Below are 12,284 nucleotides of genomic sequence, written 5' to 3'. Positions count from 1 at the left end.
GATTGTGATACAATACACTATTGGGTGAAGTTTGGTTGACTTCTGCGCAGCGGTTTGGGAGTTAACATCAAAATTACATTTCTCGGCCATATCGCATAGATCTCACTGTGAAAAGGCTTAAATGACTTTTTTAATTAAGTTTGATGATTGCGTTCAAACAAAATGTCCTAGAACAAAATTTTCAAATGTAACTACTAGATTGTGATACAATACACTATTGGGTGAAGTTTGGTTGACTTCTGCGCAGCGGTTTGGGAGTTAACATCAAAATTACATTTCTCGGCCATATCGCATAGATCTCACTGTGAAAAGGCTTAAATGACTTTTTTGACCTAAGTTTAATAATTGCGCTCAAACCAAATGTCCTTGAACGAAATTTTAAAATGTAACTACTAGAATGTGATACAATACACTATTGGGTGAAGTTTGGTTGACTTCTGCGCAGCGGTTTGGGAGTTAACATCAAAATTACATTTCTCGGCCATATCGCATAGATCTCACTGTGAAAAGGCTTAAATGGCTTTTTTGACCTAAGTTTGAGGATTGCGCTCAAATCAAATGTCCTAGAACCAAATTTCCACATGTAACTACTAGATTGTGATACAATACACTAATGGGTAGAGTTTGGTTGACTTCTGCGCAGCGGTTTGGGAGTTAACATCAAAATTACATTTCTCGGCCATATCGCATAGATCTCACTGTGAAAAGGCTTAAATGGCTTTTTTGACCTAAGTTTGAGGATTGCGCTCAAATCAAATGTCCTATAACCAAATTTCCACATGTAACTACTAGATTGTGATACAATACACTAATGGGTGAAGTTTGGTTGACTTCTGCGCAGCGGTTTGGGAGTTAACATCAAAATTACATTTCTCGGCCATATCGCACAGATCTCACTGTGAAAAGGCTTAAATGACTTTTTTAATTAAGTTTGATGATTGCGTTCAAACAAAATGTCCTAGAACAAAATTTTCAAATGTAACTACTAGGTTGTGATACAATACACTATTGGGTGAAGTTTGGTTGACTTCTGCGCAGCGGTTTGGGAGTTAACATCAAAATTACATTTCTCGGCCATATCGCATAGATCTCACTGTGAAAAGGCTTAAATGGCTTTTTTGACCTAAGTTTGAGGATTGCGCTCAAATCAAATGTCCTAGAACCAAATTTCCACATGTAACTACTAGATTGTGATACAATACACTAATGGGTGAAGTTTGGTTTACTTCTGCGCAGCGGTTTGGGAGTTAACATCAAAATTACATTTCTCGGCCATATCGCATAGATCTCACTGTGAAAAGGCTTAAATGACTTTTTTAATTAAGTTTGATGATTGCGTTCAAACAAAATGTCCTAGAACAAAATTTTCAAATGTAACTACTAGATTGTGATACAATACACTATTGGGTGAAGTTTGGTTGACTTCTGCGCAGCGGTTTGGGAGTTAACATCAAAATTACATTTCTCGGCCATATCGCATAGATCTCACTGTGAAAAGGCTTAAATGGCTTTTTTGACCTAAGTTTAAAGATTGCGCTCAAACCAAATGTCCTAGAACGAAATTTTCAAATGTAACTACTAGATTGTGATACAATACACTAATGGGTGAAGTTTGGTTGACTTCTGCGCAGCGGTTTGGGAGTTAACATCAAAATTACATTTCTCGGCCATATCGCATAGATCTCACTGTGAAAAGGCTTAAATGGCTTTTTTGACCTAAGTTTGAGGATTGCGCTCAAATCAAATGTCCTATAACCAAATTTCCACATGTAACTACTAGATTGTGATACAATACACTAATGGGTGAAGTTTGGTTGACTTCTGCGCAGCGGTTTGGGAGTGAACATCAAAATTACATTTCTCGGCCATATCGCATAGATCTCACTGTGAAAAGGCTTAAATGACTTTTTTAATTAAGTTTGATGATTGCGCTCAAACAAAATTTCCTAAAACAAAATTTTCAAATGTAACTACTAGATTGTGATACAATACACTATTGGGTGAAGTTTGGTTGACTTCTGCGCAGCGGTTTGGGAGTTAACATCAAAATTACATTTCTCGGCCATATCGCATAGATCTCACTGTGAAAAGGCTTAAATGACTTTTTTAATTAAGTTTGATGATTGCGTTCAAACAAAATGTCCTAGAACAAAATTTTCAAATGTAACTACTAGATTGTGATACAATACACTATTGGGTGAAGTTTGGTTGACTTCTGCGCAGCGGTTTGGGAGTTAACATCAAAATTACATTTCTCGGCCATATCGCATAGATCTCACTGTGAAAAGGCTTAAATGACTTTTTTAATTAAGTTTAATAATTGCGCTCAAACCAAATGTCCTAAAACGAAATTTTCAAATGTAACTACTAGAATGTGATACAATACACTATTGGGTGAAGTTTAGTTGACTTCTGCGCAGCGGTTTGGGAGTTAACATCAAAATTACATTTCTCGGCCATATCGCATAGATCTCACTGTGAAAAGGCTTAAATGGCTTTTTTGACCTAAGTTTGAGGATTGCGCTCAAATCAAATGTCCTAGAACCAAATTTCCACATGTAACTACTAGATTGTGATAAAATACACTAATGGGTGAAGTTTGGTTGACTTCTGCGCAGCGGTTTGGGAGTTAACATCAAAATTACATTTCTCGGCCATATCGCATAGATCTCACTGTGAAAAGGCTTAAATGACTTTTTTAATTAAGTTTGATGATTGCGCTCAAACAAAATTTCCTAGAACAAAATTTTCAAATGTAACTACTAGATTGTGATACAATACACTATTGGGTGAAGTTTGGTTTACTTCTGCGCAGCGGTTTGGGAGTTAACATCAAAATTACATTTCTCGGCCATATCGCATAGATCTCACTGTGAAAAGGCTTAAATGGCTTTTTTGACCTAAGTTTGAGGATTGCGCTCAAATCAAATGTCCTATAACCAAATTTCCACATGTAACTACTAGATTGTGATACAATACACTAATGGGTGAAGTTTGGTTGACTTCTGCGCAGCGGTTTGGGAGTGAACATCAAAATTACATTTCTCGGCCATATCGCATAGATCTCACTGTGAAAAGGCTTAAATGGCTTTTTTGACCTAAGTTTGAGGATTGCGCTCAAATCAAATGTCCTAGAACCAAATTTCCACATGTAACTACTAGATTGTGATAAAATACACTAATGGGTGAAGTTTGGTTGACTTCTGCGCAGCGGTTTGGGAGTTAACATCAAAATTACATTTCTCGGCCATATCGCATAGATCTCACTGTGAAAAGGCTTAAATGACTTTTTTAATTAAGTTTGATGATTGCGCTCAAACAAAATTTCCTAGAACAAAATTTTCAAATGTAACTACTAGATTGTGATACAATACACTATTGGGTGAAGTTTGGTTGACTTCTGCGCAGCGGTTTGGGAGTTAACATCAAAATTACATTTCTCGGCCATATCGCATAGATCTCACTGTGAAAAGGCTTAAATGGCTTTTTTGACCTAAGTTTGAGGATTGCGCTCAAATCAAATGTCCTATAACCAAATTTCCACATGTAACTACTAGATTGTGATACAATACACTAATGGGTGAAGTTTGGTTTACTTCTGCGCAGCGGTTTGGGAGTTAACATCAAAATTACATTTCTCGGCCATATCGCATAGATCTCACTGTGAAAAGGCTTAAATGGCTTTTTTGACCTAAGTTTAATAATTGCGCTCAAACCAAATGTCCTAGAACGAAATTTTAAAATGTAACTACTAGAATGTGATACAATACACTATTGGGTGAAGTTTGGTTGACTTCTGCGCAGCGGTTTGGGAGTTAACATCAAAATTACATTTCTCGGCCATATCGCATAGATCTCACTGTGAAAAGGCTTAAATGGCTTTTTTGACCTAAGTTTGAGGATTGCGCTCAAATCAAATGTCCTAGAACCAAATTTCCACATGTAACTACTAGATTGTGATACAATACACTAATGGGTGAAGTTTGGTTTACTTCTGCGCAGCGGTTTGGGAGTTAACATCAAAATTACATTTCTCGGCCATATCGCATAGATCTCACTGTGAAAAGGCTTAAATGGCTTTTTTGACCTAAGTTTGAGGATTGCGCTCAAATCAAATGTCCTATAACCAAATTTCCACACGTAACTACTAGATTGTGATACAATACACTAATGGGTGAAGTTTGGTTGACTTCTGCGCAGCGGTTTGGGAGTTAACATCAAAATTACATTTCTCGGCCATATCGCATAGATCTCACTGTGAAAAGGCTTAAATGACTTTTTTAATTAAGTTTGATGATTGCGTTCAAACAAAATGTCCTAGAACAAAATTTTTCAATGTAACTACTAGATTGTGATACAATACACTATTGGGTGAAGTTTGGTTGACTTCTGCGCAGCGGTTTGGGAGTTAACATCAAAATTACATTTCTCGGCCATATCGCATAGATCTCACTGTGAAAAGGCTTAAATGGCTTTTTTGACCTAAGTTTGAGGATTGCGCTCAAATCAAATGTCCTAGAACCAAATTTCCACATGTAACTACTAGATTGTGATAAAATACACTAATGGGTGAAGTTTGGTTGACTTCTGCGCAGCGGTTTGGGAGTTAACATCAAAATTACATTTCTCGGCCATATCGCATAGATCTCACTGTGAAAAGGCTTAAATGACTTTTTTAATTAAGTTTGATGATTGCGCTCAAACAAAATTTCCTAGAACAAAATTTTCAAATGTAACTACTAGATTGTGATACAATACACTATTGGGTGAAGTTTGGTTGACTTCTGCGCAGCGGTTTGGGAGTTAACATCAAAATTACATTTCTCGGCCATATCGCATAGATCTCACTGTGAAAAGGCTTAAATGACTTTTTTAATTAAGTTTGATGATTGCGTTCAAACAAAATGTCCTAGAACAAAATTTTCAAATGTAACTACTAGAATGTGATACAATACACTATTGGGTGAAGTTTGGTTGACTTCTGCGCAGCGGTTTGGGAGTTAACATCAAAATTACATTTCTCGGCCATATCGCATAGATCTCACTGTGAAAAGGCTTAAATGGCTTTTTTGACCTAAGTTTGAGGATTGCGCTCAAATCAAATGTCCTAGAACCAAATTTCCACATGTAACTACTAGATTGTGATAAAATACACTAATGGGTGAAGTTTGGTTGACTTCTGCGCAGCGGTTTGGGAGTTAACATCAAAATTACATTTCTCGGCCATATCGCATAGATCTCACTGTGAAAAGGCTTAAATGACTTTTTTAATTAAGTTTGATGATTGCGCTCAAACAAAATTTCCTAGAACAAAATTTTCAAATGTAACTACTAGATTGTGATACAATACACTATTGGGTGAAGTTTGGTTGACTTCTGCGCAGCGGTTTGGGAGTTAACATCAAAATTACATTTCTCGGCCATATCGCATAGATCTCACTGTGAAAAGGCTTAAATGGCTTTTTTGACCTAAGTTTGAGGATTGCGCTCAAATCAAATGTCCTATAACCAAATTTCCACATGTAACTACTAGATTGTGATACAATACACTAATGGGTGAAGTTTGGTTGACTTCTGCGCAGCGGTTTGGGAGTTAACATCAAAATTACATTTCTCGGCCATATCGCATAGATCTCACTGTGAAAAGGCTTAAATGACTTTTTTAATTAAGTTTGATGATTGCGTTCAAACAAAATGTCCTAGAACAAAATTTTTAAATGTAACTACTAGATTGTGATACAATACACTATTGGGTGAAGTTTGGTTGACTTCTGCGCAGCGGTTTGGGAGTTAACATCAAAATTACATTTCTCGGCCATATCGCATAGATCTCACTGTGAAAAGGCTTAAATGGCTTTTTTGACCTAAGTTTGAGGATTGCGCTCAAATCAAATGTCCTAGAACCAAATTTCCACATGTAACTACTAGATTGTGATAAAATACACTAATGGGTGAAGTTTGGTTGACTTCTGCGCAGCGGTTTGGGAGTTAACATCAAAATTACATTTCTCGGCCATATCGCATAGATCTCACTGTGAAAAGGCTTAAATGACTTTTTTAATTAAGTTTGATGATTGCGCTCAAACAAAATTTCCTAGAACAAAATTTTCAAATGTAACTACTAGATTGTGATACAATACACTATTGGGTGAAGTTTGGTTGACTTCTGCGCAGCGGTTTGGGAGTTACATCAAAATTACATTTCTCGGCCATATCGCATAGATCTCACTGTGAAAAGGCTTAAATGACTTTTTTAATTAAGTTTGATGATTGCGTTCAAACAAAATGTCCTAGAACAAAATTTTCAAATGTAACTACTAGATTGTGATACAATACACTATTGGGTGAAGTTTGGTTGACTTCTGCGCAGCGGTTTGGGAGTTAACATCAAAATTACATTTCTCGGCCATATCGCATAGATCTCACTGTGAAAAGGCTTAAATGGCTTTTTTGACCTAAGTTTGAGGATTGCGCTCAAATCAAATGTCCTAGAACCAAATTTCCACATGTAACTACTAGATTGTGATAAAATACACTAATGGGTGAAGTTTGGTTGACTTCTGCGCAGCGGTTTGGGAGTTAACATCAAAATTACATTTCTCGGCCATATCGCATAGATCTCACTGTGAAAAGGCTTAAATGACTTTTTTAATTAAGTTTGATGATTGCGCTCAAACAAAATTTCCTAGAACAAAATTTTCAAATGTAACTACTAGATTGTGATACAATACACTATTGGGTGAAGTTTGGTTGACTTCTGCGCAGCGGTTTGGGAGTTAACATCAAAATTACATTTCTCGGCCATATTGCATAGATCTCACTGTGAAAAGGCTTAAATGGCTTTTTTGACCTAAGTTTGAGGATTGCGCTCAAATCAAATGTCCTATAACCAAATTTCCACACGTAACTACTAGATTGTGATACAATACACTAATGGGTGAAGTTTGGTTGACTTCTGCGCAGCGGTTTGGGAGTTAACATCAAAATTACATTTCTCGGCCATATCGCATAGATCTCACTGTGAAAAGGCTTAAATGACTTTTTTAATTAAGTTTGATGATTGCGTTCAAACAAAATGTCCTAGAACAAAATTTTTAAATGTAACTACTAGATTGTGATACAATACACTATTGGGTGAAGTTTGGTTGACTTCTGCGCAGCGGTTTGGGAGTTAACATCAAAATTACATTTCTCGGCCATATCGCATAGATCTCACTGTGAAAAGGCTTAAATGGCTTTTTTGACCTAAGTTTGAGGATTGCGCTCAAATCAAATGTCCTAGAACCAAATTTCCACATGTAACTACTAGATTGTGATAAAATACACTAATGGGTGAAGTTTGGTTGACTTCTGCGCAGCGGTTTGGGAGTTAACATCAAAATTACATTTCTCGGCCATATCGCATAGATCTCACTGTGAAAAGGCTTAAATGACTTTTTTAATTAAGTTTGATGATTGCGCTCAAACAAAATTTCCTAGAACAAAATTTTCAAATGTAACAACTAGATTGTGATACAATACACTATTGGGTGAAGTTTGGTTGACTTCTGCGCAGCGGTTTGGGAGTTAACATCAAAATTACATTTCTCGGCCATATCGCATAGATCTCACTGTGAAAAGGCTTAAATGACTTTTTTAATTAAGTTTGATGATTGCGTTCATACAAAATGTCCTAGAACAAAATTTTCAAATGTAACTACTAGAATGTGATACAATACACTATTGGGTGAAGTTTGGTTGACTTCTGCGCAGCGGTTTGGGAGTTAACATCAAAATTACATTTCTCGGCCATATCGCATAGATCTCACTGTGAAAAGGCTTAAATGGCTTTTTTGACCTAAGTTTGAGGATTGCGCTCAAATCAAATGTCCTAGAACCAAATTTCCACATGTAACTACTAGATTGTGATAAAATACACTAATGGGTGAAGTTTGGTTGACTTCTGCGCAGCGGTTTGGGAGTTAACATCAAAATTACATTTCTCGGCCATATCGCATAGATCTCACTGTGAAAAGGCTTAAATGACTTTTTTAATTAAGTTTGATGATTGCGCTCAAACAAAATTTCCTAGAACAAAATTTTCAAATGTAACTACTAGATTGTGATACAATACACTATTGGGTGAAGTTTGGTTGACTTCTGCGCAGCGGTTTGGGAGTTAACATCAAAATTACATTTCTCGGCCATATCGCATAGATCTCACTGTGAAAAGGCTTAAATGGCTTTTTTGACCTAAGTTTGAGGATTGCGCTCAAATCAAATGTCCTAGAACCAAATTTCCACATGTAACTACTAGATTGTGATACAATACACTAATGGGTGAAGTTTGGTTGACTTCTGCGCAGCGGTTTGGGAGTTAACATCAAAATTACATTTCTCGGCCATATCGCATAGATCTCACTGTGAAAAGGCTTAAATGACTTTTTTAATTAAGTTTGATGATTGCGTTCAAACAAAATGTCCTAGAACAAAATTTTTAAATGTAACTACTAGATTGTGATACAATACACTATTGGGTGAAGTTTGGTTGACTTCTGCGCAGCGGTTTGGGAGTTAACATCAAAATTACATTTCTCGGCCATATCGCATAGATCTCACTGTGAAAAGGCTTAAATGGCTTTTTTGACCTAAGTTTGAGGATTGCGCTCAAATCAAATGTCCTAGAACCAAATTTCCACATGTAACTACTAGATTGTGATAAAATACACTAATGGGTGAAGTTTGGTTGACTTCTGCGCAGCGGTTTGGGAGTTAACATCAAAATTACATTTCTCGGCCATATCGCATAGATCTCACTGTGAAAAGGCTTAAATGACTTTTTTAATTAAGTTTGATGATTGCGCTCAAACAAAATTTCCTAGAACAAAATTTTCAAATGTAACTACTAGATTGTGATACAATACACTATTGGGTGAAGTTTGGTTGACTTCTGCGCAGCGGTTTGGGAGTTACATCAAAATTACATTTCTCGGCCATATCGCATAGATCTCACTGTGAAAAGGCTTAAATGACTTTTTTAATTAAGTTTGATGATTGCGTTCAAACAAAATGTCCTAGAACAAAATTTTCAAATGTAACTACTAGATTGTGATACAATACACTATTGGGTGAAGTTTGGTTGACTTCTGCGCAGCGGTTTGGGAGTTAACATCAAAATTACATTTCTCGGCCATATCGCATAGATCTCACTGTGAAAAGGCTTAAATGGCTTTTTTTGACCTAAGTTTGAGGATTGCGCTCAAATCAAATGTCCTAGAACCAAATTTCCACATGTAACTACTAGATTGTGATAAAATACACTAATGGGTGAAGTTTGGTTGACTTCTGCGCAGCGGTTTGGGAGTTAACATCAAAATTACATTTCTCGGCCATATCGCATAGATCTCACTGTGAAAAGGCTTAAATGACTTTTTTAATTAAGTTTGATGATTGCGCTCAAACAAAATTTCCTAGAACAAAATTTTCAAATGTAACTACTAGATTGTGATACAATACACTATTGGGTGAAGTTTGGTTGACTTCTGCGCAGCGGTTTGGGAGTTAACATCAAAATTACATTTCTCGGCCATATCGCATAGATCTCACTGTGAAAAGGCTTAAATGGCTTTTTTGACCTAAGTTTGAGGATTGCGCTCAAATCAAATGTCCTATAACCAAATTTCCACACGTAACTACTAGATTGTGATACAATACACTAATGGGTGAAGTTTGGTTGACTTCTGCGCAGCGGTTTGGGAGTTAACATCAAAATTACATTTCTCGGCCATATCGCATAGATCTCACTGTGAAAAGGCTTAAATGACTTTTTTAATTAAGTTTGATGATTGCGTTCAAACAAAATGTCCTAGAACAAAATTTTTAAATGTAACTACTAGATTGTGATACAATACACTATTGGGTGAAGTTTGGTTGACTTCTGCGCAGCGGTTTGGGAGTTAACATCAAAATTACATTTCTCGGCCATATCGCATAGATCTCACTGTGAAAAGGCTTAAATGGCTTTTTTGACCTAAGTTTGAGGATTGCGCTCAAATCAAATGTCCTAGAACCAAATTTCCACATGTAACTACTAGATTGTGATAAAATACACTAATGGGTGAAGTTTGGTTGACTTCTGCGCAGCGGTTTGGGAGTTAACATCAAAATTACATTTCTCGGCCATATCGCATAGATCTCACTGTGAAAAGGCTTAAATGACTTTTTTAATTAAGTTTGATGATTGCGCTCAAACAAAATTTCCTAGAACAAAATTTTCAAATGTAACTACTAGATTGTGATACAATACACTATTGGGTGAAGTTTGGTTGACTTCTGCGCAGCGGTTTGGGAGTTAACATCAAAATTACATTTCTCGGCCATATCGCATAGATCTCACTGTGAAAAGGCTTAAATGACTTTTTTAATTAAGTTTGATGATTGCGTTCATACAAAATGTCCTAGAACAAAATTTTCAAATGTAACTACTAGAATGTGATACAATACACTATTGGGTGAAGTTTGGTTGACTTCTGCGCAGCGGTTTGGGAGTTAACATCAAAATTACATTTCTCGGCCATATCGCATAGATCTCACTGTGAAAAGGCTTAAATGGCTTTTTTGACCTAAGTTTGAGGATTGCGCTCAAATCAAATGTCCTAGAACCAAATTTCCACATGTAACTACTAGATTGTGATAAAATGCACTAATGGGTGAAGTTTGGTTGACTTCTGCGCAGCGGTTTGGGAGTTAACATCAAAATTACATTTCTCGGCCATATCGCATAGATCTCACTGTGAAAAGGCTTAAATGACTTTTTTAATTAAGTTTGATGATTGCGCTCAAACAAAATTTCCTAGAACAAAATTTTCAAATGTAACTACTAGATTGTGATACAATACACTATTGGGTGAAGTTTGGTTGACTTCTGCGCAGCGGTTTGGGAGTTAACATCAAAATTACATTTCTCGGCCATATCGCATAGATCTCACTGTGAAAAGGCTTAAATGGCTTTTTAGACCTAAGTTTGAGGATTGCGCTCAAATCAAATGTCCTATAACCAAATTTCCACATGTAACTACTAGATTGTGATACAATACACTAATGGGTGAAGTTTGGTTGACTTCTGCGCAGCGGTTTGGGAGTTAACATCAAAATTACATTTCTCGGCCATATCGCATAGATCTCACTGTGAAAAGGCTTAAATGACTTTTTTAATTAAGTTTGATGATTGCGCTCAAACAAAATTTCCTAGAACAAAATTTTCAAATGTAACTACTAGATTGTGATACAATACACTATTGGGTGAAGTTTGGTTGACTTCTGCGCAGCGGTTTGGGAGTTAACATCAAAATTACATTTCTCGGCCATATCGCATACATCTCACTGTGAAAAGGCTTAAATGACTTTTTTAATTAAGTTTGATGATTGCGTTCAAACAAAATGTCCTAGAACAAAATTTTCAAATGTAACTACTAGATTGTGATACAATACACTATTGGGTGAAGTTTGGTTGACTTCTGCGCAGCGGTTTGGGAGTTAACATCAAAATTACATTTCTCGGCCATATCGCATAGATCTCACTGTGAAAAGGCTTAAATGGCTTTTTTGACCTAAGTTTGAGGATTGCGCTTAAACAAAATGTCCTAGAACAAAATTTTCAAATGTAACTACTAGATTGTGATACAATACACTATTGGGTGAAGTTTGGTTGACTTCTGCGCAGCGGTTTGGGAGTTAACATCAAAATTACATTTCTCGGCCATATCGCATAGATCTCACTGTGAAAAGGCTTAAATGACTTTTTTAATTAAGTTTGATGATTGCGTTCAAACAAAATGTCCTAGAACAAAATTTTCAAATGTAACTACTAGATTGTGATACAATACACTATTGGGTGAAGTTTGGTTGACTTCTGCGCAGCGGTTTGGGAGTTAACATCAAAATTACATTTCTCGGCCATATCGCATAGATCTCACTGTGAAAAGGCTTAAATGGCTTTTTTGACCTAAGTTTGAGGATTGCGCTCAAATCAAATGTCCTATAACCAAATTTCCACACGTAACTACTAGATTGTGATACAATACACTAATGGGTGAAGTTTGGTTGACTTCTGCGCAGCGGTTTGGGAGTTAACATCAAAATTACATTTCTCGGCCATATCGCATAGATCTCACTGTGAAAAGGCTTAAATGACTTTTTTAATTAAGTTTGATGATTGCGTTCAAACAAAATGTCCTAGAACAAAATTTTTAAATGTAACTACTAGATTGTGATACAATACACTATTGGGTGAAGTTTGGTTGACT

Source organism: Corythoichthys intestinalis, chromosome 10 (assembly GCF_030265065.1).
Source record: "Corythoichthys intestinalis isolate RoL2023-P3 chromosome 10, ASM3026506v1, whole genome shotgun sequence".
Classification (NCBI taxonomy): Eukaryota; Metazoa; Chordata; class Actinopteri; order Syngnathiformes; family Syngnathidae; genus Corythoichthys; species Corythoichthys intestinalis.
Note: the sequence above shows the minus strand (reverse complement) of the source record.